Consider the following 6,000-nt stretch of genomic DNA (forward strand, 5'->3'; position numbering starts at 1 on the left):
ACTTACCTAGCTGCTGGCTGCTGCGATCTCTGTGTCCGGCCGGGAGCTCCTCCTACTGGTAAGTGACAGGTCTGTGCGGCGCATTGCTGTCACTTACCAGTAGGAGGAGCTCCCGGCCGGACGCAGACATCGCAGCAGCCAGCAGCCAGGTAAGTATGAAAATCTTCTACTCCGCTGCCACCGATGATCGGGGGGGGGGGGGGGGGGGGTGCGCACACTGGCCCCAATGCTATTATTACAATAGAGGGAGGGAGGGGGGGGGGGGGTTGGGGGGGTGCGCACACTGGCCCCAATGCTATTATTACAATAGAGGGAGGGGGGGGGGTTGGGGGGGTGCGCACACTGGCCCCAATGTATTAAAACAATAGAGGGAGGGAGGGGGGGTTGGGGGGGCGCGCGCACACTGGCCCCAATGTATTAAAACAATAGAGGGAGGGAGGGAGGGGGGTGCGCACACTGGCCACCAACGAGTTAACAACAGGGGAGGGGGGGGCCGCACAATGATATTCAAACTGGGGAGGGGGGGGGGGTCTGCCCCCTGCTGCCTGGCAGCCCTGATCTCTTCCCGGGGGATATGATAGTACAATTAACCCCTTCAGGTGCCGCACTATCATATCCCCCTGTAAGAGATCGGGTGCGGCCAGGCAGCAGGGGGCAGTCTTGTACACAGTTTGTAGTGTATTCTAACTAGAAGCGTCCCATCACCATGGGAACGCTTCTGTGTTAGAATATACTGTCGGATCTGAGTTTTCACGAAGTGAAAACTCAGCTCTGAAAAAGCTTTTATGCAGACGGATCTTCGGATCCGTCTGTATGAAACTAAAACCTACGGCCACGGATCACGGACACGGATGCCAATCTTGTGTGCATCCGTGTTCTTTCACGGACCCATTGACTTGAATGGGCCCGTGAACCGTTGGCCGTGAAAAAAATAGGACAGGTCATATTTTTTTCACGGCCAGGAAACACGGCTCACGGATGCGGCTGCCAAACGGTGCATTTTCCGATTTTTCCACGGACCCATTGAAAGTCAATGGGTCCGTGAAAAAAAACGGAAAACGGCACAACGGCCACGGATGCACACAACGGTCGTGTGCATGAGGCCTTATTCATACATGGGCAGAAGGAAAGCTTTGATTGCAGTCAATGGGCATTATGAATCAGATGAACTCTGCTGACATTTAGCTAACACCTGGATAGAGAAACCTCAATGGTTACCTGTAGGTGGATGAATTTACCTGAAGAATAAGACCTTGCTTGTTGGTGACTCACCTTACATTCAAAATTTATTCAGCATTGCCAACCTGTGGCCACAATAACTGGGCAAATATTGTATGCAAGGCAACAGTAATTAACAGCAATAATGGAAAGGATATTGTAAATAAAAAAAATCCAAATGTTGCTACCATATTCTATTTTATTTTTCTTACCGAGATAACTTATTATTGAGATGTGCATCATCTAGAAGCTATGTGTCATGGTGATGATGGGTGAGATGTGACCACAAATACTGCAGACAGATGAACAACTAAGAGGAATGTGTTATCAGAAAATGATCTACTGTTTAAATCAACTTTTTTTTTTTTTTTTTTTGACACTATCTACTAATAGGTTGACTTTGTTCTCTGGAGATCACTTTTTAGCAGTCATTTTATTATCATCACAGGCAGGTCTATAAATCCAGGTAAAACCTATGTATAGATAACAGAATTCACCATTCCAATAGATGATGGTCACAGCTTGTCTACTCCCCCTCCCTGTGCAAGTCACAGAGCATGTTTAGAAAAGTATCCCATAGAAGTCAATGAACATCTGTCAATAGTGTCTACAGTCCATGTGGCTGATGTAAAATCTCTGAATGCTGTTAACAGCAGTTTGGGCAAAATGGTTTCTCCCTTAATCATGTACAAAAAATAAAAAATCTACAATTAGAAATTCATGACAGATTTTTAACAATGCTACCCTCAGACGTTAGCAGCCTTCTCCAAGGCTTGAGGGCCCTCAACCACTGTGGGAGTTCCACTAGGGTGTCTTAGGCCTCTTTCACATGGGCGTTGCGGGAAAAGGTGCGGGTGCGTTGCGGGAACATGCACGATTTTTCCACGCGAGTGCAAAACATTGTAATGCGTTTTGCACGCGCGTGAGAAAAATCGGCATGCTTGGTACCCAAACCCGAACTTCTTCACAGAAGTTTGGGCTTGGGATCGGCAACTATCTTGGCGGTAGTTGTCAGGACCTGCAGAAATACATAAGCATATGCATATTGTAGAGTGGTGCAACCCAGGGGGATTCTTAGGCTTTCACTAGCCATGTGAGGTGTTATCTTGCCTCACTAGGAGCCCTTGCAGCACTGGACCCTATTTGAATGCTCAGGTCTAAGGCCCCTTTCACACGGGTGAGTTTTCCGCGTGGGTGCAATGCGTGAGTTGAACACATTGCACCCGCACTGAATCAGGACCCATTCATTTCTATGGGGCTGTTCACATGAGCAGTGATTTTCACACATCACTTGTGCGTTGCGTGAAAATCGCAGCATGCTCTATTTTGTGCATTTTTCACGCAACGCAGGCCCCATAGAAGTGAATGGGGCTGCGTGAAAATCGCAAGCATCCGCAAGCAAGTGCGGATGCAGTGCGATTTTCACGCACGGTTGCTAGGAGACGATCGGGATGGAGACCCAATCTTTATTATTTTTCCTTATAAGATGGTTATAAGGGAAAATAATAGCATTCTGAATACAGAGTGCATAGTACAACAGCGCTGGAGGGGTTAAAAAAAAAGAAAAATAATTTAACCTTAATCCACTTGCTCGCGCAGCCCGGCTTCTCTTCTGTGCTGTGTACAGGAAAAGGACCTGTGGCGATGTCACTCCGGTTATCACATAGTCCATCACATGATCCATCACCATCAGCGCGAGCAAGTGGATTAAGGTGAGTTAAATTTATTTTTTTAACCCCTCCAGCGCTATTGCACTATGCATTCTGTATTCAGAATGCTATTATTTTCCCTTATAACTATCTTATAAGGAAAAATAATAAAGATTGGGTCCCCATCCCGATCGTCTCCTAGCAACCGTGTGTGAAAATCGCACCGCATCCGCACTTGCTTGCAGATTCTTGCGATTTTCACGCAGCCCCATTCCCTTCTATGGGGCCTGCGTTGCGTGAAAAATGCACAAAATAGAGCATGCTGCGATTTTCACGCAACGCACAAGTGATGCGTGAAAATCACCGCTCATGTGAACAGCCCCATAGAAATGAATGGGTCCTGATTCAGTGCGGGTGCAATGCGTTCAACTCACGCATTGCACCCACGCGGAAAACTCACCCGTGTGAAAGGGGCCTTAGACCTGAGCATTCAAATAGGGTCCAGTGCTGCAAGGGCTCCTAGTGAGGCAAGATAACACCTCACATGGCTAGTGAAAGCCTAAGAATCCCCCTGGGTTGCACCACTCTACAATATGCATATGCTTATGTATTTCTGCAGGTCCTGACAACTACCGCCAAGATAGTTGCCATCCCGTACACAGCGAATCATCAGCTGAAATTGATAAAATATGTATGTCCAGCTTAATGGGGTTATCCCACAAATAAAAAATAAAAAACTATTTGGAGTAATGCATGCCATTAATTTAATGATATCAAGGCAAAAAACACACTGTGTCATTTTCATATTTTGCCTATTTGGGTTCAATTATCTAGAGGACTTCTCTCTTCCCTTTCTGTGGGTGGGCACCAGCTCATTAAGCACTATTATCTATCAGAAACCATTACAGGCACCCATTCCTCCTCTGTATAGAAAATAGTCCCTCAGGTACATCAGAGATTCCAGTAATAAATAGTAATGCAATTTCTTCTCCACTGTCTAGAGAGAGAGAGATAGCTATATTTTTCTATGACTTTAGAGGTATGGATATAGTAGGAACTTCACCTGCTCCACCAGGGGAGGACTGGCAGCCTTAGTCCTGGGGGGCAAATCTAGTCAAGTGGCCCATTTTTAGCCCCGCCCATCATTAAAAGCCCCTCCTACATATAATAGGCCACTCCCAACACACACTGTACAGCTGACATTCTATAGTTGCGGCCTGTCTCTACACATCATACGGAGAGGGGAGGCCGTCCTGGCTGCACTGCCTGCTTATATAACAAGCTACAGCCAGGAAGCTCCTCCGCTCTCCTCCCTACCCTGATCCTGCTCAAGGCCTGTGGTTCCCCCCACCATCTGCCACCCGCCCGTGGCCTGCTGCCCCCTTTCGTCATCCTCACCCAGTTCTGAATCCTCCTTCTGCAAATGGCAGGAGGAGGAGCCGGAGCATCTCCTCTCCTACATAGCACCACATACCTCTTACATCCAGTGATGTCACCTTTGTTGTAGACGTTCTCTTTCCTCATCTTCTCCATTCAGACCAGACCGCCATGATGATTTTTCTGCCATCTCCCTTCTCTGCAGAGATTGAGAAACAGACATTAGTTTCCTGCCACCCCCAATACTATACTGCAGAAACAGTCCCCCTGGAAATACAAACTACCACACAGATAGTGCCCCCAATACTGTACCCGCTGTGCCCCCAATACTATACTGCAGAAACAGTCCGCCTGGAAATACTACTACCACACAGATAGTGCCCCCTTAAACAATTATTGGCACACAGCGCTCTAAAAAATAACTGCGCCCAGACACTAATGGTATAAAGATAATGTCCCCCAAAAATAATTGTGCTAAGCTGATACTATGCCAGGGTGCCCCCAAAGTAACAGTGCTCCCCAAAATCCCACCAATAGAAATAATTCTCTGCCAGAGCACACTTAGTAGTAATAATGCCCCTATAGTGCCCTAGTAATCATGTTCTTCATAGCCCCTAGTAGTAGTAAAGCTCCCCATAATACCCCCTAGTAGTACTAATTTTCCCTATAATATGACAGTACATGAAATACCCCCGCTTAGTGCCCACAGTTGAGCTAATGTCCCCATAATGTATGCCAGTATAAAATACCCCTATATAGTGCCCCAGTAAATGCCCTCATACTGCTCCTCTCCCCCTTCCCCATAGTGTCCCCATAATATGCCAGTAAAAAAATGCCCCTTAGTGCCCCCAGCAGATGCCCCTATAGTGCTCCTCTCCCCCACAATGTACCAGTAAAAAAATGCCCCTTCTTAGTGCCACCATATGCCCCAATAGTGCTCCACTCCCCCATAGTGCCGCTCTCCCCTATAGTGCCTTCCATAATGTGCCAGTAAAAAATGCCCCCTTAGTGCCACCAAATGCCATAGTGCCCCCCATAATGTTCCAATACAAAAGGCCCCTTTAGAGCCCCCACTTCCCCATAGTGCCCCCAAATAATGCCCCTATAGTAGCACCAGATGCCCCATAGTGCTACTCTCCCCTATAGTGCCCCCCAGAATGTGCCAATAATAAAAAAAAGCCCCTTTAGAGCCCCCAGTTACCCCCATAGTGCTCCTCTCCCCCATGGTGCCCCCGCATAATGTGCCAGTAAGAAATGCCCCCATAGTGCCAGCTCCTCCAATAGTGCCAGCTCCCCCAATAGTGCCAGCTCCCCAATAGTGCCAGCTCCCCCTATAGTGCTCCCCCATAGTGCCAGCTCCCCCTATAGTGCCCCCCCATAGTGCCAGCTCCCACTATAGTGCCCTCCCATAGTGCCAGCTCCCCCTATAGTGCCCCCCATAGTGCCAGCTCCCCCTATAGTGCCCCCCATAGTGCCAGCTCCCCCTATAGTGCCCCCATAGTGCCAGCTCCCCCTATAGCCCCCCCATAGTGCCAGCTCCCCCTATAGTCCCCCCCATAGTGCCAGCTCCCCCTATAGTCCCCCCCATAGTGCCAGCTCCCCCTATAGTCCCCCCATAGTGCCAGCTCCCCCTATAGTCCCCCCCCCATAGTGCCAGCTCCCCCTATAGTCCCCCCCATAGTGCCAGCTCCCCCTATAGGCCCCCCCACAGTGCCCGCCATAGTGCCAGCTCCCCCTATAGTGCGCCCCATAGTGC

The sequence above is a fragment of the Bufo gargarizans genome, chromosome 2 (genome assembly GCF_014858855.1).
Source record: "Bufo gargarizans isolate SCDJY-AF-19 chromosome 2, ASM1485885v1, whole genome shotgun sequence".
Taxonomy (NCBI): Eukaryota; Metazoa; Chordata; class Amphibia; order Anura; family Bufonidae; genus Bufo; species Bufo gargarizans.